The 23276-nt window shown below is 49.0% G+C and overlaps 5 non-coding genes across 5 annotated transcripts; all 5 read left to right on the top strand.

Annotated features, from left to right (window-relative positions):
- The first annotated feature begins 3224 nt into the window (after nucleotides 1-3224).
- On the top strand, nucleotides 3225-3296 carry Trnak-uuu (transfer RNA lysine (anticodon UUU)). Its single transcript has one exon. It is a non-coding gene; the product is annotated as a tRNA-Lys (tRNA).
- Nucleotides 3297-4664: 1368 nt separating this feature from the next.
- Trnak-uuu (transfer RNA lysine (anticodon UUU)) lies at nucleotides 4665-4736 on the top strand. The gene has a single exon. It is a non-coding gene; the product is annotated as a tRNA-Lys (tRNA).
- An 888-nt stretch (nucleotides 4737-5624) lies between these two features.
- Nucleotides 5625-5696, top strand: Trnak-uuu (transfer RNA lysine (anticodon UUU)). The gene has a single exon. It is a non-coding gene; the product is annotated as a tRNA-Lys (tRNA).
- Nucleotides 5697-8986: 3290 nt separating this feature from the next.
- Nucleotides 8987-9058, top strand: Trnak-uuu (transfer RNA lysine (anticodon UUU)). Its single transcript has one exon. It is a non-coding gene; the product is annotated as a tRNA-Lys (tRNA).
- An 886-nt stretch (nucleotides 9059-9944) lies between these two features.
- On the top strand, nucleotides 9945-10016 carry Trnak-uuu (transfer RNA lysine (anticodon UUU)). The gene has a single exon. It is a non-coding gene; the product is annotated as a tRNA-Lys (tRNA).
- Nucleotides 10017-23276: the final 13260 nt, after the last annotated feature.

Genomic DNA, 23276 nt, shown 5'->3' with positions numbered 1-23276 from the left:
TAAAAAATAGAGCCTAACCACACCCCTATGCCTCCTTTGGCGTTGTAGACTGCCGACCTATGTTTCTGTATTTCCTCAACGAGCCCCTCATTTAGTTACTATATTAATCTGCGAAAGCCTAGCGAGGGTCTCGGTTCTGGCAGCCTTGATGCCTAGGTAGCATAAGAGGGCTTCCCGCCAGTTACCCGCTCATGACAGGCTGTAGACGTTTGTGTCACGCCCCGGGGGTTAAAAAGAAGGTGCCCTTCTCCCCGTGTAGTCAGGGCGGCGCTGGCTACCACCCTCAAGCGTCAGATACACTTCTAGTAAATATAAATAGCCCAGAAAGTGAAGGAGAACACAGTCACCCAGATAGCCGAATTGGTAAGGCATTCGAGATCTAATCGAAAGGCGTGGGTTCGGTCCCTACTCTGGGCGCGTGTTTTTCTTTCTTTCTTTCTTCCTTATATTAAAAAACAATCTTAACTTCATTAACCATAGTAAAAAATAGAGCCTAACCACACCCCTATGCCTCCTTTGGCGTTGTAGACTGCCGACCTATGTTTCTGTATTTCCTCAACGAGCCCCTCATTTACTTACTATATTAATCTGCGAAAGCCTAGCGAGGGTCTCGGTTCTGGCAGCCTTGATGCCTAGGTAGCATAAGAGGGCTTCCCGCCAGTTACCCGCTCATGACAGGCTGTAGACGTTTGTGTCACGCCCCGGGGGTTAAAAAGAAAGTCCCCTTCTCCCCGTGTAGTCAGGGCGGCGCTGGCTACCACCCTCAAGCGTCAGATACACTTCTAGTAAATATAAATAGCCCAGAAAGTGAAGGAGAACACAGTCGCCCAGATAGCCGAATTGGTAAGGCATTCGAGATCTAATCGAAAGGCGTGGGTTCGGTCCCCACTCTGGGCGCGTGTTTTTCTTTCTTTCTTTCTTCCTTATATTAAAAAACAATCTTCACTTCATTAACCATAGTAAAAAATAGAGCCTAACCACACCCCTATGCCTCCTTTGGCGTTGTAGACTGCCAACCTATGTTTCTGTATTTCCTCAACGAGCCCCTCATTTACATACTATATTAATCTGCGAAAGCCTAGCGAGGGTCTCGGTTCTGGCAGCCTTGATGCCTAGGTAGCATAAGAGGGCTTCCCGCCAGTTACCCGCTCATGACAGGCTGTAGACGTTTGTGTCACGCCCCGGGGGTTAAAAAGAAGGTCCCCTTCTCCCCGTGTAGTCAGGGCGGCGCTGGCTACCACCCTCAAGCGTCAGATACACTTCTAGTAAATATAAATAGCCCAGAAAGTGAAGGAGAACACAGTCGCCCAGATAGCCGAATTGGTAAGGCATTCGAGATCTAATCGAAAGGCGTGGGTTCGGTCCCCACTCTGGGCGCGTGTTTTTCTTTCTTTCTTTCTTCCTTATATTAAAAACAATCTTAACTTCATTAACCATAGTAAAAAATAGAGCCTAACCACACCCCTATGCCTCCTTTGGCGTTGTAGACTGCCGACCTATGTTTCTGTATTTCCTCAACGAGCCCCTCATTTACTTACTATATTAATCTGCGAAAGCCTAGCGAGGGTCTCGGTTCTGGCAGCCTTGATGCCTAGGTAGCATAAGAGGGCTTCCCGCCAGTTACCCGCTCATGACAGGCTGTAGACGTTTGTGTCACGCCCCGGGGGTTAAAAAGAAGTTCCCCTTCTCCCCGTGTAGTCAGGGCGGCGCTGGCTACCACCCTCAAGCGTCAGATACACTTCTAGTAAATATAAATAGCCCAGAAAGTGAAGGAGAACACAGTCGCCCAGATAGCCGAATTGGTAAGGCATTCGAGATCTAATCGAAAGGCGTGGGTTCGGTCCCCACTCTGGGCGCGTGTTTTTCTTTCTTTCTTTCTTCCTCATATTAAAAAACAATCTTCACTTCATTAACCATAGTAAAAAATAGAGCCTAACCACACCCCTATGCCTCCTTTGGCGTTGTAGACTGCCGACCTATGTTTCTGTATTTCCTCAACGAGCCCCTCATTTACTTACTATATTAATCTGCGAAAGCCTAGCGAGGGTCTCGGTTCTGGCAGCCTTGATGCCTAGGTAGCATAAGAGGGCTTCCCGCCAGTTACCCACTCATGACAGGCTGTAGACGTTTGTGTCACGCCCCGGGGGTTAAAAAGAAGGTGCCCTTCTCCCCGTGTAGTCAGGGCGGCGCTGGCTACCACCCTCAAGCGTCAGATACACTTCTAGTAAATATAAATAGCCCAGAAAGTGAAGGAGAACACAGTCACCCAGATAGCCGAATTGGTAAGGCATTCGAGATTTAATCGAAAGGCGTGGGTTCGGTCCCCACTCTAGGCGCGTGTTTTTCTTTCTTTCTTTCTTCCTCATATTAAAAAACAATCTTAACTTCAATAAGCATAGTAAAAAATAGAGCCTAACCACACCCCTATGCCTCCTTTGGCGTTGTTGACTGCCGACCTATGTTTCTGTATTTCCTCAACGAGCCCCTCATTTACTTGCTATATTAATCTGCAAAAGCTTAGCGAGGGTCTCGGTTCTGGCAGCCTTGATGCCTAGGTAGCATAAGAGGGCTTCCCGCCAGTTACCCGCTCATGACAGGCTGTAGACTTTTGTGTCACGCCCCGGGGGTTAAAAAGAAGGTCCCCTTCTCCCCGTGTAGTCAGGGCGGCGCTGGCTACCACCCTCAAGCGTCAGATACACTTCTAGTAAATATAAATAGCCCAGAAAGTGAAGGAGAACACAGTCGCCCAGATAGCCGAATTGGTAAGGCATTCGAGATCTAATCGAAAGGCGTGGGTTCGGTCCCCACTCTGGGCGAGTGTTTTTCTTTCTTTCTTTCTTCCTTATATTAAAAAACAATCTTCACTTCATTAACCATAGTAAAAAATAGAGCCTAACCACACCCCTATGCCTCCTTTGGCGTTGTAGACTGCCGACCTATGTTTCTGTATTTCCTCAACGAGCCCCTCATTTACTTACTATATTAATCTGCGAAAGCCTAGCGAGGGTCTCGGTTCTGGCAGCCTTGATGCCTAGGTAGCATAAGAGGGCTTCCCGCCAGTTACCCGCTCATGACAGGCTGTAGACGTTTGTGTCACGCCCCGGGGGTTAAAAAGAAGGTCCCCTTCTCCCCGTGTAGTCAGGGCGGCGCTGGCTACCACCCTCAAGCGTCAGATACACTTCTAGTAAATATAAATAGCCCAGAAAGTGAAGGAGAACACAGTCGCCCAGATAGCCGAATTGGTAAGGCATTCGAGATTTAATCGAAAGGCGTGGGTTCGGTCCCCACTCCAGGCGCGTGTTTTTCTTTCTTTCTTTCTTCCTCATATTAAAAAACAATCTTAACTTCATTAAGCATAGTAAAAAATAGAGCCTAACCACACCCCTATGCCTCCTTTGGCGTTGTAGACTGCCGACCTATGTTTCTGTATTTCATCAACGAGCCCCTCATTTACTTGCTATATTAATCTGCAAAAGCCTAGTGAGGGTCTCGGTTCTGGCAGCCTTGATGCCTAGGTAGCATAAGAGGGCTTCCCGCCAGTTACCCGCTCATGACAGGCTGTAGACGTTTGTGTCACGCCCCGGGGGTTAAAAAGAAGGTCCCCTTCTCCCCGTGTAGTCAGGGCGGCGCTGGCTACCACCCTCAAGCGTCAGATACACTTCTAGTAAATATAAATAGCCCAGAAAGTGAAGGAGAACACAGTCGCCCAGATAGCCGAATTGGTAAGGCATTCGAGATCTAATCGAAAGGCGTGGGTTCGGTCCCCACTCTGGGCGCGTGTTTTTCTTTCTTTCTTTCTTCCTTATATTAAAAAACAATCTTCACTTCATTAACCATAGTAAAAAATAGAGCCTAACCACACCCCTATGCCTCCTTTGGCGTTGTAGACTGCCGACCTATGTTTCTGTATTTCCTCAACGAGCCCCTCATTTACTTACTATAATAATCTGCGAAAGCCTAGCGAGGGTCTCGGTTCTGGCAGCCTTGATGCCTAGGTAGCATAAGAGGGCTTCCCGCCAGTTACCCGCTCATGACAGGCTGTAGAAGTTTGTGTCACGCCCCGGGGGTTAAAAAGAAGGTCCCCTTCTCCCCGTGTAGTCAGGGCGGCGCTGGCTACCACCCTCAAGCGTCAGATACACTTCTAGTAAATATAAATAGCCCAGAAAGTGAAGGAGAACACAGTCGCTCAGATAGCCGAATTGGTAAGGCATTCGAGATCTAATCGAAAGGCGTGGGTTCGGTCCCTACTCTGGGCGCGTGTTTTTCTTTCTTTCTTTCTTCCTTATATTAAAAAACAATCTTCACTTCATTAACCATAGTAAAAAATAGAGCCTAACCACACCCCTATGCCTCCTTTGGCGTTGTAGACTGCCGACCTATGTTTCTGTATTTCCTCAACGAGCCCCTCATTTACTTACTATAATAATCTGCGAAAGCCTAGCGAGGGTCTCGGTTCTGGCAGCCTTGATGCCTAGGTAGCATACGAGGGCTTCCCGCCAGTTACCCGCTCATGACAGGCTGTAGACGTTTGTGTCACGCCCCGGGGGTTAAAAAGAAGGTCCCCTTCTCCCCGTGTAGTCAGGGCGGCGCTGGCTACCACCCTCAAGCGTCAGATACACTTCTAGTAAATATAAATAGCCCAGAAAGTGAAGGAGAACACAGTCGCCCAGATAGCCGAATTGGTAAGGCATTCGAGATTTAATCGAAAGGCGTGGGTTCGGTCCCCACTCTGGGCGCGTGTTTTTCTTTCTTTCTTTCTTCCTTATATTAAAAAACAATCTTAACTTCATTAACCATAGTAAAAAATAGAGCCTAACCACACCCCTATGCCTCCTTTGGCGTTGTAGACTGCCGACCTATGTTTCTGTATTTCCTCAACGAGCCCCTCATTTACTTACTATATTAATCTGCGAAAGCCTAGCGAGGGTCTCGGTTCTGGCAGCCTTGATGCCTAGGTAGCATAAGAGGGCTTCCCGCCAGTTACCCGCTCATGACAGGCTGTAGACGTTTGTGTCATGCCCCGGGGGTTAAAAAGAAGGTCCCCTTCTCCCCGTGTAGTCAGGGCGGCGCTGGCTACCACCCTCAAGCGTCAGATACACTTCTAGTAAATATAAATAGCCCAGAAAGTGAAGGAGAACACAGTCGCCCAGATAGCCGAATTGGTAAGGCATTCGAGATCTAATCGAAAGGCGTGGGTTCGGTCCCTACTCTGGGCGCGTGTTTTTCTTTCTTTCTTTCTTCCTTATATTAAAAAACAATCTTAACTTCATTAACCATAGTAAAAAATAGAGCCTAACCACACCCCTATGCCTCCTTTGGCGTTGTAGACTGCCGACCTATGTTTCTGTATTTCCTCAACGAGCCAGTCATTTACTTACTATATTAATCTGCGAAAGCCTAGCGAGGGTCTCGGTTCTGGCAGCCTTGATGCCTAGGTAGCATAAGAGGGCTTCCCGCCAGTTACCCGCTCATGACAGGCTGTAGACGTTTGTGTCACGCCCCGGGGGTTATAAAGAAGGTCCCCTTCTCCCCGTGTAGTCAGGGCGGCGCTGGCTACCACCCTCAAGCGTCAGATACACTTCTAGTAAATATAAATAGCCCAGAAAGTGAAGGAGAACACAGTCGCCCAGATAGCCGAATTGGTAAGGCATTCGAGATTTAATCGAAAGGCGTGGGTTCGGTCCCCACTCTGGGCGCGTGTTTTTCTTTCTTTCTTTCTTTCTTCCTTATATTAAAAAACAATCTTCACTTCATTAACCATAGTAAAAAATAGAGCCTAACCACACCCCTATGCCTCCTTTGGCGTTGTAGACTGCCGACCTATGTTTCTGTATTTCCTCAACGAGCCCCTCATTTACTTACTATATTAATCTGCGAAAGCCTAGCGAGGGTCTCGGTTCTGGCAGCCTTGATGCCTAGGTAGCATAAGAGGGCTTCCCGCCAGTTCCCCGCTCATGACAGGCTTAGACGTTTGTGTCATGCCCCGGGGGTTAAAAAGAAGGTCCCCTTCTCCCCGTGTAGTCAGGGCGGCGCTGGCTACCACCCTCAAGCGTCAGATACACTTCTAGTAAATATAAATAGCCCAGAAAGTGAAGGAGAACACAGTCACCCAGATAGCCGAATTGGTAAGGCATTCGAGATCTAATCGAAAGGCGTGGGTTCGGTCCCTACTCTGGGCGCGTGTTTTTCTTTCTTTCTTTCTTCCTTATATTAAAAAACAATCTTAACTTCATTACCATAGTAAAAAATAGAGCCTAACCACATCCCTATGCCTCCTTTGGCGTTGTAGACTGCCGACCTATGTTTCTGTATTTCCTCAACGAGCCCCTCATTTACTTACTATATTAATCTGCGAAAGCCTAGCGAGGGTCTCGGTTCTGGCAGCCTTGATGCCTAGGTAGCATAAGAGGGCTTCCCGCCAGTTACCCGCTCATGACAGGCTGTAGACGTTTGTGTCACGCCCCGGGGGTTAAAAAGAAGGTCCCCTTCTCCCCGTGTAGTCAGGGCGGCGCTGGCTACCACCCTCAAGCGTCAGATACACTTCTAGTAAATATAAATAGCCCAGAAAGTGAAGGAGAACACAGTCGCCCAGATAGCCGAATTGGTAAGGCATTCGAGATCTAATCGAAAGGCGTGGGTTCGGTCCCCACTCTGGGCGCGTGTTTTTCTTTCTTTCTTTCTTCCTTATATTAAAAAACAATCTTCACTTCATTGACCATAGTAAAAAATAGAGCCTAACCACACCCCTATGCCTCCTTTGGCGTTGTAGACTGCCGACCTATGTTTCTGTATTTCCTCAACGAGCCCCTCATTTACTTACTATAATAATCTGCGAAAGCCTAGCGAGGGTCTCGGTTCTGGCAGCCTTGATGCCTAGGTAGCATAAGAGGGCTTCCCGCCAGTTACCCGCTCATGACAGGCTGTAGACGTTTGTGTCACGCCCCGGGGGTTAAAAAGAAGGTCCCCTTCTCCCCGTGTAGTCAGGGCGGCGCTGGCTACCACCCTCAAGCGTCAGATACACTTCTAGTAAATATAAATAGCCCAGAAAGTGAAGGAGAACACAGTCGCCCAGATAGCCGAATTGGTAAGGCATTCGAGATCTAATCGAAAGGCGTGGGTTCGGTCCCCACTCTGGGCGCGTGTTTTTCTTTCTTTCTTTCTTCCTTATATTAAAAAACAATCTTCACTTCATTAACCATAGTAAAAAATAGAGCCTAACCACACCCCTATGCCTCCTTTGGCGTTGTAGACTGCCGACCTATGTTTCTGTATTTCCTCAACGAGCCCCTCATTTACTTACTATAATAATCTGCGAAAGCCTAGCGAGGGTCTCGGTTCTGGCAGCCTTGATGCCTAGGTAGCATAAGAGGGCTTCCCGCCAGTTACCCGCTCATGACAGGCTGTAGACGTTTGTGTCACGCCCCGGGGGTTAAAAAGAAGGTCCCCTTCTCCCCGTGTAGTCAGGGCGGCGCTGGCTACCACCCTCAAGCGTCAGATACACTTCTAGTAAATATAAATAGCCCAGAAAGTGAAGGAGAACACAGTCGCTCAGATAGCCGAATTGGTAAGGCATTCGAGATCTAATCGAAAGGCGTGGGTTCGGTCCCTACTCTGGGCGCGTGTTTTTCTTTCTTTCTTTCTTCCTTATATTAAAAAACAATCTTCACTTCATTAACCATAGTAAAAAATAGAGCCTAACCACACCCCTATGCCTCCTTTGGCGTTGTAGACTGCCGACCTATGTTTCTGTATTTCCTCAACGAGCCCCTCATTTACTTACTATAATAATCTGCGAAAGCCTAGCGAGGGTCTCGGTTCTGGCAGCCTTGATGCCTAGGTAGCATACGAGGGCTTCCCGCCAGTTACCCGCTCATGACAGGCTGTAGACGTTTGTGTCACGCCCCGGGGGTTAAAAAGAAGGTCCCCTTCTCCCCGTGTAGTCAGGGCGGCGCTGGCTACCACCCTCAAGCGTCAGATACACTTCTAGTAAATATAAATAGCCCAGAAAGTGAAGGAGAACACAGTCGCCCAGATAGCCGAATTGGTAAGGCATTCGAGATCTAATCGAAAGGCGTGGGTTCGGTCCCCACTCTGGGCGCGTGTTTTTCTTTCTTTCTTTCTTCCTTATATTAAAAAACAATCTTAACTTCATTAACCATAGTAAAAAATAGAGCCTAACCACACCCCTATGCCTCCTTTGGCGTTGTAGACTGCCGACCTATGTTTCTGTATTTCCTCAACGAGCCCCTCATTTACTTACTATATTAATCTGCGAAAGCCTAGCGAGGGTCTCGGTTCTGGCAGCCTTGATGCCTAGGTAGCATAAGAGGGCTTCCCGCCAGTTACCCGCTCATGACAGGCTGTAGACGTTTGTGTCATGCCCCGGGGGTTAAAAAGAAGGTCCCCTTCTCCCCGTGTAGTCAGGGCGGCGCTGGCTACCACCCTCAAGCGTCAGATACACTTCTAGTAAATATAAATAGCCCAGAAAGTGAAGGAGAACACAGTCGCCCAGATAGCCGAATTGGTAAGGCATTCGAGATCTAATCGAAAGGCGTGGGTTCGGTCCCTACTCTGGGCGCGTGTTTTTCTTTCTTTCTTTCTTCCTTATATTAAAAAACAATCTTAACTTCATTAACCATAGTAAAAAATAGAGCCTAACCACACCCCTATGCCTCCTTTGGCGTTGTAGACTGCCGACCTATGTTTCTGTATTTCCTCAACGAGCCAGTCATTTACTTACTATATTAATCTGCGAAAGCCTAGCGAGGGTCTCGGTTCTGGCAGCCTTGATGCCTAGGTAGCATAAGAGGGCTTCCCGCCAGTTACCCGCTCATGACAGGCTGTAGACGTTTGTGTCACGCCCCGGGGGTTAAAAAGAAGGTCCCCTTCTCCCCGTGTAGTCAGGGCGGCGCTGGCTACCACCCTCAAGCGTCAGATACACTTCTAGTAAATATAAATAGCCCAGAAAGTGAAGGAGAACACAGTCGCCCAGATAGCCGAATTGGTAAGGCATTCGAGATTTAATCGAAAGGCGTGGGTTCGGTCCCCACTCTGGGCGCGTGTTTTTCTTTCTTTCTTTCTTTCTTCCTTATATTAAAAAACAATCTTCACTTCATTAACCATAGTAAAAAATAGAGCCTAACCACACCCCTATGCCTCCTTTGGCGTTGTAGACTGCCGACCTATGTTTCTGTATTTCCTCAACGAGCCCCTCATTTACTTACTATATTAATCTGCGAAAGCCTAGCGAGGGTCTCGGTTCTGGCAGCCTTGATGCCTAGGTAGCATAAGAGGGCTTCCCGCCAGTTCCCCGCTCATGACAGGCTTAGACGTTTGTGTCATGCCCCGGGGGTTAAAAAGAAGGTCCCCTTCTCCCCGTGTAGTCAGGGCGGCGCTGGCTACCACCCTCAAGCGTCAGATACACTTCTAGTAAATATAAATAGCCCAGAAAGTGAAGGAGAACACAGTCACCCAGATAGCCGAATTGGTAAGGCATTCGAGATCTAATCGAAAGGCGTGGGTTCGGTCCCTACTCTGGGCGCGTGTTTTTCTTTCTTTCTTCCTTATATTAAAAAACAATCTTAACTTCATTACCATAGTAAAAAATAGAGCCTAACCACATCCCTATGCCTCCTTTGGCGTTGTAGACTGCCGACCTATGTTTCTGTATTTCCTCAACGAGCCCCTCATTTACTTACTATATTAATCTGCGAAAGCCTAGCGAGGGTCTCGGTTCTGGCAGCCTTGATGCCTAGGTAGCATAAGAGGGCTTCCCGCCAGTTACCCGCTCATGACAGGCTGTAGACGTTTGTGTCACGCCCCGGGGGTTAAAAAGAAGGTCCCCTTCTCCCCGTGTAGTCAGGGCGGCGCTGGCTACCACCCTCAAGCGTCAGATACACTTCTAGTAAATATAAATAGCCCAGAAAGTGAAGGAGAACACAGTCGCCCAGATAGCCGAATTGGTAAGGCATTCGAGATTTAATCGAAAGGCGTGGGTTCGGTCCCCACTCTAGGCGCGTGTTTTTCTTTCTTTCTTTCTTCCTCATATTAAAAAACAATCTTAACTTCATTAAGCATAGTAAAAAATAGAGCCTAACCACACCCCTATGCCTCCTTTGGCGTTGTAGACTGCCGACCTATGTTTCTGTATTTCCTCAACGAGCCCCTCATTTACTTGCTATATTAATCTGCGAAAGCCTAGCGAGGGTCTCGGTTCTGGCAGCCTTGATGCCTAGGTAGCATAAGAGGGCTTCCCGCCAGTTACCTGCTCATGACAGGCTGTAGACGTTTGTGTCACGCCCCGGGGGTTAAAAAGAAGGTACCCTTCTCCCCGTGTAGTCAGGGCGGCGCTGGCTACCACCCTCAAGCGTCAGATACACTTCTAGTAAATATAAATAGCCCAGAAAGTGAAGGAGAACACAGTCGCCCAGATAGCCGAATTGGTAAGGCATTCGAGATCTAATCGAAAGGCGTGGGTTCGGTCCCCACTCTGGGCGCGTGTTTTTCTTTCTTTCTTTCTTCCTTATATTAAAAAACAATCTTAACTTCATTAACCATAGTAACAAATAGAGCCTAACCACACCCCTATGCCTCCTTTGGCGTTGTAGACTGCCGACCTATGTTTCTGTATATATATATATATATATATATATATATATATATATATATATATATATATATATATATATATATATATATATATATATATATATATAGATATATATATATATATAGCGAATCAGAATAGGAAATGAGGGGCTCGAAGAAATAACACAGAAATAAGGGTTGGCAATCAAGAAAACCTCGGAAAGCAAAGGGGAGGTTGCGGTAGGTCATAGTAACAGATAAAGAATTTGTCGGATTCAAACTCCATTTGTCGGATTCAAACTTCGGCCAGTGAGAGGCCTGATTGGAGCGATTCAAACTTCTCGCGGCTGCAACGGACCCCTGGGTATAAAACAGCCCGGGAGCATCAGCGAGGACGGCACTTTTCGGAAGCGCAGAGTTGTGACGTGCTGTCGCGTTTGTGCGAGCCATGTTACGCTGTTGTTACCCTTGTACATACTGTATATAAATATTGCTGCAACTCTTCGTCGTCTCGGGAACTTCATCGCTCTGCTCTGCGCCGCGTCGATAGCGGACAGAGCAAGGCAACGTCCCATCTCGGGTGACTGTGCTCGGATGGCCAGTCGCAACAATCGTGGCAGTGCTGAGATGGCCCAGTCCCAACAGTGGATGGACGCTGCAGAATCGGCTGGCAACGGTTACTGCCTAGTGTGGAAAGTCCTCAATGTTCGCTATCACTCCACTAGACTTCTCTAGCACAGGTTTTCGTAGTTTAGAGAAGGGCTGTGTGAAGCTTTATGTGTAGCTTTTATTGTTTCAAGCCTTTAGAAAAAGTGTTTTGAAACCAGAGCTAGTGCCGAGTGAGTAAATAAAGCAGCGTAGGGAATTACTTGAGTGTACCTTGCTAGTAGCTCGATAGTATAGTAATGGCAAGGAAATTCTAACATGGCCAAGCAGCAAGCGGCTAGTGCAAACGATGGAGGACGTTAGAATGAAGGAACTCGTCGAAATTTGCGAGCAGTTAGGCCTTGACATAGGTCATGCGAAACGGAAGCATGCCATTCTTGAGATCACTCGGAAGGAGAACGTAACAGCTGAGGAGGTCAATGAGGCGAGAGCTGAAATGAAAATAACGCGTTGAGCGCGAAGAGGCAAAAGAGCGCCGTGAGCGCGATGAGGCTAAAGAGCGCCGTGAGCGCGAGGAGGCCGAGGAAAGAGAACTCCGTAACCACTAAAGGCGGAAAGGCTGAAGCGTAGACAGGAAGCCGAAAGGCAGGAACGGAGAGAGCAAGCCGAAAGGCAAGAACGGCTCGAATCGATGAGGCTAGAATTGAGGCTCCGGTGGTGCTCTGCGGCGTCCAGGTTGACCTTTCCAACGGTTCAGACAAACGGTTCGAGAATTAGGACCAACTGCCGCCGTTCGTTGTTGAGAGGTCAGGGCCGGAAGACGGAGCGTCCCAGGACAAACGCGAAGTCAACGCGATCGTATTCTTAGACAGTGAAACGAGCCAGAAAAACGAGAAGGGCGCATAACAAATGGGCCGCGCCCAAAGAAAGGTTTCAAAACGCACCAACAGTGCCCGAGTTGTGGCGAGAGCATTGGCATTCACGGGATCGCTAGCGGAGAACCTCTCGCAGAAACTTGACTATTCCCCAGCGAGCGAGATGCGGTAGGACGCCGAGCCGCGTAGCCCGAACTACGAGATCGACGGAAAACTCTCGTGGTAGCCTAATTGCGTCGCCAATGGCTGAAGAGGGTTGCATCAAACCCTTCGGTGGAGAAATCAGGCCGACACAGCCGGGCGAGACCACGGGGCAACGAACTGTACGTCGTCCCGAGCCTCCGATCAGCTGCTGCGCGAAAACAGCAGGTTCGCTTTCGAAGCGCTGCCGAGAAGGAAATCCACTGAGCTCGTCGCAAACGACGCTATCAGGGAGAGTACCGGCATATCGGAGAACAAAGGGGTACCTAAACGAGATATTAATAACCTGGTGTAGTAATGGCCACGACCTCCCATGAATACGCCATTTTACCCACGTCCCTGAGTCTCCAGTGGCTGCGAAGTAACTGAACACGGTGGCGGACAGACCTGTGACGCAGCAGAGGGTGCTAAGAATCACTGGAGCCGGACCTGAACGTGGCAACGTTTAACAGGAGAACTTTATCGCGCGAGGCAAGTCCAGAGGTGTTCGATGAATTAGAGGGCATTAAATGGGGATGTAATAGGGCTTAGTGAGGTTAGGAGGATGGATGAAGCCCTTACGGTGCTGAAAAATGGACACGTCCTATGTTACCGTGGTCTAGCGGACAGAAGAGAACTGGGAGGGGAATTTTTAGTTAATAAAAGTATAGCGGGCAATATAGACGAATACTATAGCATTAACGAAAGGGTAGCCGGTCTTGTATTTAGGTTTATTAAGAGGTAAAAACTCAAGGTTGTACACGACTACGCACCTACATCCATCCACGACGACTAGCTAGTTGAACATTTCTATGAGGATGTGAAATCCGGAACAGATAAGTAAAACACATTATACCGTAGTTATGGGAGACTTCAATGATAAGTAGGTAAGAATCAGGCTGGAGACAGAGCAGTTGGTAACTATAGTCTGGGCTGTAGAAATAGAAGGGAAGATCTACTAGCCGAGTTCGCAGAACGGAATATTCTACACATCTTGAATACCTTTTTCTGCAAACGGTAGAGCCGGAAATGGACTTAGAGGAGCCCGAATGGGGAGCATAAAAATGAAATAGACTTCATGTTATGAGATAACCCTGGCGTCGGGAAGGATGTGGAAGTGCTCGGAAGGGTAACGTGTAGTGACCACTTTATGGTAAGATCTCGAATTAGGCTAGATATTAGGAGGGACCGTAACAAGTTAGTACTAAAGAAGCATACCAATGAGCTAACATTAAGACGGAAAGTTGAAGAATTCAAGGTTCCACTGCAGAACCAATACTCAGCTCTTACTGAGGAAGAAGAGTTTACGACACGGGAAGCCAGTTACAATCTTACACCCATTATCACGGAGTGTGCAGTAGAAGTCGGGGGCACGATGGCTACAGAGAGGATACTGGTAAACGTTCCCAGGAGACGAAAAATCTAATTACGAAACGCCAAAGCATGGCCATCTCAATCGCAGCTGGCAGAATAGAACTAGCGGAGCTTTTGAAGTTAATCAATAAGCTTAAGACAGCTGACATATACGGAAATATAATATGGAGAGGATCGAATATTCTGTAAAGAACGGAAGCAGCCTGAAAGTAGCGAAGAGGCGTTTAAACGTGGGGAGAAATCAGATGTATGCACTTAAAGAAAAGCAAGGCAATGTCATCAGTAATAGGGATAAAATAGTCACAGTAGCCGAGGGGTTCTATAGGGATCTCTACAGTAGCCAGGACATCCAGGATAATGCCGAACGAGAAAGTAGTTCAGAGGAGGTAGACATCCTACCAGTAACGACAGAAGAAGTAAGGAAGGCTTTGAAAGAAATAAAAGGGGGAAAACCACCAGCTGAAGATCAGATAACAGCAGAGCTCTTGAAGGATGGCGTGCAAATTGTACTAGTAAAAGTGGCAAACGTGTGCACGCAATGCCTAGTGACCGCGAGTGTTCCAGAATCTTGGAAGAACATGAACATCATCCTAACCCAAAAGAAAGGTGACATGAAGGACTTGAAAAATTACAGGGCGATCAGCTTACTGTCAGTCGTCTACAAGGTACTTACCAAGGCAATCGCTAACAGAATTTCTGCCACCTTAGATTTCAGTTAACCTAAAGAACAAGCAGGGTTTCATAAAGGCTATTCAACAATGAACCATATTCACACGATCAATCAGGTGATGGAGAAGTGCGCTGAGTATACTGAACCCCTATATATAGCCTCCATAGATTATGAGAAAGCATTTGACTCGGTCAAAGCCTCAGCAGTCATTCAGGCATTGCGGAACCAGGGGGTAGATGAGCATTATGTAAGAATACTAGAGGATATCTACAATGGGTCCACAGCTACCATCATCCTCCATAAGGAGAGCAGTAAAATACCTATAAGGAAGGACGTCAGACAAGGACACGCAATCCATCCAATGTTATTCACATATAACTACAAGAAGTATTCAGAACACTAGAGTGGGAACAGGTGGGAGTAAGGGTTAATGGAGAATACCTCAGTAACCTCAGATTTGCTGATGACGCTGCCTTGCTAAGAAACGCGGGAGGCGAATTGCAAAGTCTGCTTTTTGCACTGGTCAAACTGAGTAGAACCGTGGGCCTGAAAATTAATATGCAGAAAACCAAAGTACTGATCAATAACCTCGGGACAGCACAGCGATTTGAGATAGGTGCTAAGGCAGTAGAAATGGTAAGCTAATATACCTACTTAGGCCAAGTTGTGACCCGGGATCCCACCCATGAGGCAGATATAATAAGAATGATAAGAATGGGGTGGAGTGCATTCGGTAGGCATTCTCAGATAATGATAGACAGCCTACCATTGTCCCTGAACATGGAAGTGTATGACAGCTGCATCTTACCGGTACTCACCTACGGGGCAGCAACTTGGAGGCTCACTAAGAGGGTTCAACTGAAATTGAAGACGACTCAGCTAGCAATGGAACGGAAGATGATAGGTGTAACAATAAGGGGCAAGAAGAGAGTGGAGTGGATCAGGGAACAAGCGCGTGTTAAGGACATATGAGTAGAAATTAAGAAGAAGAAATGGACGTGGGCAGGGCATGTAATGCGAAGGCAAGATAACCGTTGGTCATTAAGGGTAACACAGTGGGTCCCTCGACAAGGCAAGCGTGGCAGAGGGCGGCAGAATGTTAGATGGGCACATGAAATCAGGAAGTTTGCGGGAATAAATTGGTCGCAGTTAGCACAGGACCGGGGTAATTGGAGAGTAATGGTAGAGGCCTTTGCCCTGCAGTGAGCGTAGATAGGTTGGTGGTGATGATGATAATTAGGAAACGAGATATCGTGCTAGCTGAGACGTCCGAAAAAGGGCCGTAGGAGTGCACTAATCGCGATCATGTTATCATGTGTCGGCCTCGGTTTCAGCGATCTCGGCTGAATGCACAAAACAACGGGAGGCCTCGGAGACTGCTTCCAACCAGAGCGCGCACGGTGCGCGAGATAACGAGGTTTCGCGGGAGAATGTGAACAGAGAGGCTAGCCAGACGAAGCCGCACGAGCTCCAGGAAACAGAAGGTGTTCCTTCGGGTGCGAGCTTTAACTCGGGCGATGTGGTGGCAAAGCCTGCGAGCGGGACGCGAAAGACGAGCGAGCAACGAATACCGAGCGGCGGAAGTGGGGTACGTCATCTTCATCGCCGGGGAAACCCAGCTGTCCGCGCCGCGCGAGGCGAAGTCGACTATGCCCCCAGTCCTCGACAGGTGGCATGCTATCAATGTAGTTCAAGCTCTAATTTTAACCTGCATTCCAACCAAGTGAGTGGAGCGAAGGCACTCAGTGCCGAAGCGAAGGTCGAGTCCTCTGCGTTCGGAAAAACGCGATTGGGAGGCATGCGTGCCTGCCGCTATGTTCACTTTGAAGTCAGCTCCACACGAGATTACGGGCGTCAACCCTGCGAAGCCTGCATAAAACCGTGGAAAAAGAAGATGGTTTAATTCACGAAACGTGCCTGGCGGGAAGAGCTAGTTGTAACGCTGCGTTCGTTTTCCCGTTCGGAACAGTCCGTCCCGTCGCGTTGAACTTCGGTCTCAAAAACGCACCGTATTGCTTCAGGAAACTAATGGATCATGTGTTTCGTGGCCTGTCTGAGTACGCGCTCCCTTACCTCGCCGATGCCGCCATCTTTTCTAGCTCATTGTAGGAGCACATAGAGCCCTTACGAGTCATGTTGAGCAGGCTCAAAGAAGCAGACGTTAGAGTCAAACCGTCGAAGTGTCACATAGGTTGCGCGGAAGTGACGTATCTAGCCCATGTGGTGGTAGCGCGGCCGACAAAGACCGTCAGAAATCAAAGTACACGCAGTCGTGAACTATCGTCGACCAACGACTAAGTCAGAGATAAGGGCTTTTTTGGGGCTGTCGGGATATTACCAGCATTGTGTGAGATTACTCCACACTTGCCTGTCCTTAAACTGACGCTGTTAGAAAGACGGAGGCAGTAAAGATGAAATGGGACACAAAGAAGGAGGACGCGTTTCAAACGCTGATACGAGCTTTGAGCGAGGAGCCAGTTCTAGCGGGGCCTGACTTTTTAAAGGGTTTCGTGATTCAGGGCGAAGCGAGCAATCGTGGAATGGGAGCTGTGTTACGCCAAGAGGATGAGAACGGCCGGGAACGACCAGTTTTGTACTCGCGCACTATGCGGCTAAGACGACAATCGCTTTCGACCTGCAGCCGAGGAGATACCGGCACGGTCAGCGCACACTTCGCTGCCGCACATCGCTGCCGCACCATCGGCGTCGTCTCCTGCCACGAGAGTCTCCCCCCTGGACTCCACCGCCAGCGCGGATACAGAGACAGTATCCACAGCCGATGTCGTCACGGACGCCAACCGGCCGCAGCACTCTTCCTCCCTTTATATGACCCCATGCAAGGAGTGCGGGGAGTTCTCCGAGATCGTTCCAGCTTGCCCAACCCGGTCGATTGCTACCCCACCATCGAGCATCATGTTCGTCACGACGCTGACACACTGCCCTGCCCCAGTGCAGTCGCAGCATAACTCGCACGAGACGCACATCGCGCTTCCCAACGCCAACCCCGACGAACTTAAGCCGCCTGTTCGGCTGCAGTAAACACTGCTCACGTATTCTCGAGGGCGTGAAAATGACAGCCGTGACGACTACATCCCGTCCCTCCTGCTTCCAGCGCAAAATCTAGAAGTCCCCGCACAAGCAAACGCCGACAACACCGCCCCGACGTCTACTCTTCAGAAAACGCCCCGAGAGCACCCCGACACCCCAATGCCCTGCAGGATGACGAGACAAAGCCCGGCAAACGGGCTTTGTCTCATCGAGCATTATAACTCAGCGATGTCGCCGCCAGTGGAGCCCGCTTCTGAAACTCGGCGCCGACGTCGCCCTCAACGTCGTAAGCACACGTCAAGAAAGCGAGTTTCCTCGCTGGCATTTCTGCGACGCACACGACGAGCCTTCGGTTGTGTCTTGACGTACAATAATGTCCGTGCTAGCTATTCGCGCTCACAGGCTTGAGCCTTCAGCATCTACATTTTGGCTTCAGCATGTCGGCGGAGCTCCCGTGATCCTAGGCGTCGTACCGAAGTTTCACTTCAATCCTGCGCAACGAGGCAGCACCCGAACCAGGGGTGAAAACGTCATTGTCAAAGGCGTTGTCCCTGCTCGGACCGGGGTCCAAGTGCCAGTGTTCCCGCCTCACACATCTCCTCGATACCATGGCGGCGGCTCGCGCCTCCTTTCCTTCAGGACTTCTAACCCGTACAGAAACTCGTCCCCTGCTCGAGCCCCAGCCAAGGCCCCCCGAGGCCCGTCTACTCCCCGGACGCTCTCACTGGACTCACCAGGGCTGCTCATTGTCTTAACTCGAATGCGTACAAAGCTGTAAATGGGCTGCACTGTACATACCTGTACATAGTTTTAGTTTATCGCAACACATGTTCTGCATCTCTAATTTTAACGCGCCGCGTGCTAGGGGGAGCCCTGTCGCGGCACCATCGCCATCGTCATCATCAGCACCACAGTCATCATAAGCGGAACTGCCACTGCAGCGTCAGCTTTGCCACGCGCCTCAGACGGAGATGAAATGCGAGCGAGGAGAGAGAGAGAAAGAGAGAGAGAGAGAGAGAGGGAGAGGGGGAGAGAGAGAGAGAAAACTTTAATGAGCAAAAATAAATTGTGGGGTGGCTTCGTAGTCCGGAAGTCCATGGGCAGGTCTGGCTTTGTCCGCTCGGTCAACGAAGATCTTCTGGTCGTGGAGGCTCGAGCTGGACAACATGCTCTCCCACTGGTCACGGGAAGGGTTGGGAAGGGGGGGAAGGTCGGGGTTTCGGTCGCACTCCCAGACGACGTGGTAGAGTGGGCCTGAATTTCCGCAAAAGCACACTACGGGGAAGTATTGTGTGGGGAATAGATGATTTAGTCCTACTGGATTTGGGAACGTGTTTGTTTGAATTCGTCTTAATGTGTTTTCCTGCATTTTAGAAAGACTGCGTTGGGTGGGGGAAAGGTCCTTCTATCTAATCTATAATATTGGGTTATTTCCTGGAAGGTCTCAATGGGCGTCGGACTGTGCTCCTCCGCTGGGGCCCGGTTGGTGAGAGCGCGGGCCAATGCATGGGCTGTGTCGTTGCCCGGGACATCGGAGTGGGCAGGGGTCCAGACGATTGTTACCGTGCGAGAGGGAGGAGTTTTGCTCAGGAGGCGCAGTGCTGTTGAAGGAACTTCTCCAGCCGCGTAGCTTCTGCATGCCGCTTGACAATCGGTGATTGCCGTAATCGCGGTGGTTTCTGTTATGGCCAAGGCAATCGCCACTTCTTCCGCTTCCTGGATGAAACCGGTCTTGATTGTGAGACTGGTGAGTGGTTCATCCCTTGAGGTGACCACTGCAACCGCTGCTCCTCGGTAACGCTGGTATGGGGCGGCATCTGTGTACACTGCTGAGGAGTCTGTAGATTGCCGCTTGTCGAGGTCCGCTGCTCTGGCTTTTCTCCTCCCCTCATGATGGTCTGGGTGCATATTTTTTGGGAGGTCGGCGACGTAGACATTCTTTCTGATTTCTGGTGGAATCGTCTGCGGTTGCTGTTTCTCCTGAGCCTGCCATTTATACCGAGCCAACAGCAGTCGCCCCGCAGTGGACCAGCTTAATGGCAGTTTGTGGCTTCCGAGGTGGGCCTCGATAAGTTCTTCGGCCGTGTTGTGAAGGCCGAGACTGAGCAGGCGGCCCGTGGAGGTACTCATGGTTAATCCCAAAGCTTGGTTGTAGGCTTTTCGAATGACTATGTTTACTTTTTCGAGTTCTGCCTTGGATAGGACTGTGTAAGGGGTTGCGTACGTTATCCGGGAGATGACAATGCTTGCACGAGTCGTATTGTGTCCTACTCCTTCATGCCGCGCTGTCTGTTGGAGATTCAGCGAATCATGTGCGTTACTTGTTCTGCTGAGTGCTTAAGGTGGATCACCAGGATAGTGTTCTTGGTATCGGCTTGGATTATTAGCCCAAGAAGTTTGAGGTGTTTGCAGAGGTTTATAGCACGGCCGTCCCGTTTGATCTAAATGTCATTGGAGTCCTTGGCGGTGCCTTTTTCCTGACTAGTAGTAGCTCTGATTTTTGCGGGGCGCAGGAAAGGCCGCATTCCTGGGCATTTTGGTTAACAATGTCGGCTGCCTGTTTAAGGCTGTGTTGAACGCCACCCAGTGAATTAGAGCCAGTCCAAATTGTTATGTCATCTGCGTAAAAAGCGTGTTTTATACCGGGAACCTCCCTGAGTCGCCTTGGAAGATCGAATAGTTCTAGGTTGAAAAGTAGGGGGGATAACACTCAACCCTGAAGGGTCCCCCTGTCTCCGAGGTGGATAGGGGCTGAGGCCAACCCTGAGCACTACCACGCGGTTCGAGAGGAAGTCCGCGATGTAGTCGTAAGTTTGTTGTCCACATCCAGTTCCGGCTAGGCGCTGTAGGACTGCAGTATGTGCCACGTTATGGAATGCCCCCTTAAGGTCCAGGGCAAGGATGGCTCTTGGGGAGTGGCGGGAGGCTGGAACTAGGATGCCTTCCTTAAGCTGGATCAGCACGTCTTGTGTTCCAAGGTGCTTGCGGAATCCGTACATAGTGTTTGGCATCTGACCTGTGTGGTCCAAGTGTTTTTGAAGCCTCAAGAGTATGATGCGTTCTACAATTTTGCCCACACACGAAGTTAGAGATATCGGCCTCAGGTTGTCGATGTGAGGAGATTTGCCCGGTTTAGGGATAATCCAGACTGCCGCTGTTTTCCAGGCGATAGGGAGTTTGCCAGAGCGTCCACAGGAGTTAAAATGGTCTGTCAGGCTTTGCATGGCTATGTCGTCGACGTTTGCCAGGAGTTCATATGTGATTTTATCTTGTCCAGGTGTGCTGGCTCGCGTGCTTTCGGCGATGGCTGCTCGAACCTCGTGTTGTTGGATGTCCCGGTCGATTGGGGGTCCCAGTGTATGGTAAAGATGGAGATCCTTTCCCGGCCTTGATTTACTTGGTTGTAAGATCTAGAATGAGGTCTTCCGTGGTGCTTTGGTAAGAATGGAGAGTTTTAGTCAAGGTGCGGGTGCCTTCACCCTTGATTTTCAGCGGGTCAATAAGGTATCGCAGACACCGCCATGTCTTCCGGGTGAACAGTGTTCCCCGAAGACCAGCACACATTGTCAACCAGTTTTCTTTGCATAGCGAATTTGCGTTTTCCGCCGCTTCCTTGTTAAGTTGGGCTATACGCAGCTTGAGTTTTCTGTTATGTCGCTGCCTTTTCCACTTACGCGTAAGGCTGTGTCGTGCTTCACAAATATGTAACAGCTTGGAGTCGATGTACGGGATTTGGTACATGGTGGGAAAAGCGCTACAGTAACAAGGACAAGTGAGTACACGGGACAAAGCGCTACTAGCAACTGAAGATTTTATTACTGAAAAAAACTTACATATATACAAGGAATAAACGCCACAGTCATCACTTCAAATTTTACAATCTACCATCTGAAAATATCAAGGCGCACCGACAACCAAACATTTTATACATATTCACACCGCACGTGTGCTGACAAGAAAGGCGCCACACAATTTATCAACCCTGATTTAAAAAGGCATACTCAGTGTCAGACAGCAAGACCGATGGTTGGCTGACACATTCATTCCTTTCTTTCTTTATACGGAAAGCTTCTATTATTTCTCTTGTTAGTCGTTTTTTGTGTTTATCAACGATTAACGTATCTCGCAGTTTTGGGCGGCATTTGCAGTCTTTGCAATGAACGGCCAAATGTGAATACGGTGACCCTTTTAACGAGCTCTGATGTTCGCGAAGGCGTACGTTCAGGCATCGGCCGGTCTGTCCTACGTATTTCTTTCCACACGTTAATGGAATGCTGTATACTACGTCTTTTTTGCACTCTAAAAACTTCGTGCCGTGTTTCCTACCACATCCCTTCTTCCTTGTTGCTTTCTTTTCTGCCACCCTTTGCACCGCTGGGCAAATTTTCGCCAGTTTGTTTTTCGCTGAAAACACCACGTGCACCCCATATCTCGACGCTATCTTCTTTAGGCGATGAGACGTGCCATGAAGGTACGGAATCACTGCTATCTTCTCTTTGCCGGAATCTGCTTCTTTTGCCCTGCTCTGATCGGTGCTCCCTGGCCTTTTAACCTCTCGGCGATTCCTCTCGCACGCCAACAGAACACACTCATCTGGAAACCCGGCCGCTCTTAACCGGTCTACCTGAGCGGCGACACTTTGTTCCAACAAATGTTCGCAGGATTTTGTTAACGCAGATCTGATGCAGGAAATGGCGACGCCATTTTTTTACTAGCTTTGAATGGGCCGATTCGTAGCTTATCAAACTTTTGGTGGACCTAGGGTGGTACATCCAGCAGGTGTGGGTGGGCAGAAACCTAATCAAGATGTCTAAAAATTGAAGCTCGCGTTGCTTTGTTACCTCGAACGTGTACTCAAGGCCAAGCCCTTTTTTCTTGAAAACCTTCATGACATCTATGAGCGTATTTGTAACCGCGGTGTTCCTGACCAAAACAAGATAATCGTCAACAAACCTAAACAACTTCAGATTCATGCCCTCCAGTTCAGTTTCAATTGTTCTCTCAACTTTGCTCAGAAAAATATTGCAAAGGACTGGGGCAACACGAGAACCAATGCAAATGCCTGCTTTCTGTACGTACATTTTCCCTCCCCACGCGACCAGTGTCGACCTGAGATATAGCGCAAGCAACTCTAGGAAACCTTCGACAGAAATCCCACAAGCATTACGGAACCCAACTTCGTCATTATCATTGGTGATGCACTCTTTCACACTTTGTAGCAAAGGTGCATGCGGAATGGAATAATACAGGTCAACAACATCTACGCTGAAGACATCAGAAACCATCACACCATCGGTTCGCAGGTAATCTACAACATCGGTGGAATTGCGAACCAGAAACGGATCCGACAGGCGAAGCGAATCTAAATGCCTCTGCAGATAACCCGAAACAAGGTGCGGCCATGAACCCTTTTCCGAGACAATTGTGCGGAACGGGTACTCGGGCTTATGGGTTTTTACGGTGAAGAACGCTTCTAGCGTAAGGCCTTTCTCACTTTTAACTGCAGAGGACAACCGGCACAAATTCAAATCGCCAAGTAATTTCACCGCGCGCCGCTTAACGACAGTGGCCTTTTCCTTTACCTCACGAAAATTCTTCTTGATGGCGCTCTTGGCCTTCTCAACAAACATTCCTTCTGGCAAAACAACGAAAAACCCTCCTTATCGGAAACTGCAACACGAGAGCCACTATTTGCCAGAAACCTTATCAATGGCCCGAAACCACCGCTTAATGTTTGTCTTACATTACGGGAGGCAAACACCTCAACGCCAGGAGTGTGGCCCGCCAAGTGAAGGAGGAAGAAAAACCAAGGTGTGTTACGGAATGCGTTGAGGTGTTTGCCTCCCGTAATGTAAGACAAACATTAAGCGGTGGTTTCGGGCCATTGATAAGGTTTCTGGCAAATAGTGGCTCTCGTGTTGCAGTTTCCGATAAGG

The sequence above is a fragment of the Haemaphysalis longicornis genome, unplaced genomic scaffold (assembly GCF_048455015.1).
Source record: "Haemaphysalis longicornis isolate Haplotype H1 unplaced genomic scaffold, Haemaphysalis longicornis Haplotype H1 scaffold_5, whole genome shotgun sequence".
In the NCBI taxonomy this organism is placed as follows: Eukaryota; Metazoa; Arthropoda; class Arachnida; order Ixodida; family Ixodidae; genus Haemaphysalis; species Haemaphysalis longicornis.
The sequence above is the reverse complement of the archived record's forward strand: the minus strand, read 5'-3'. Positions and strand labels throughout refer to the sequence as shown.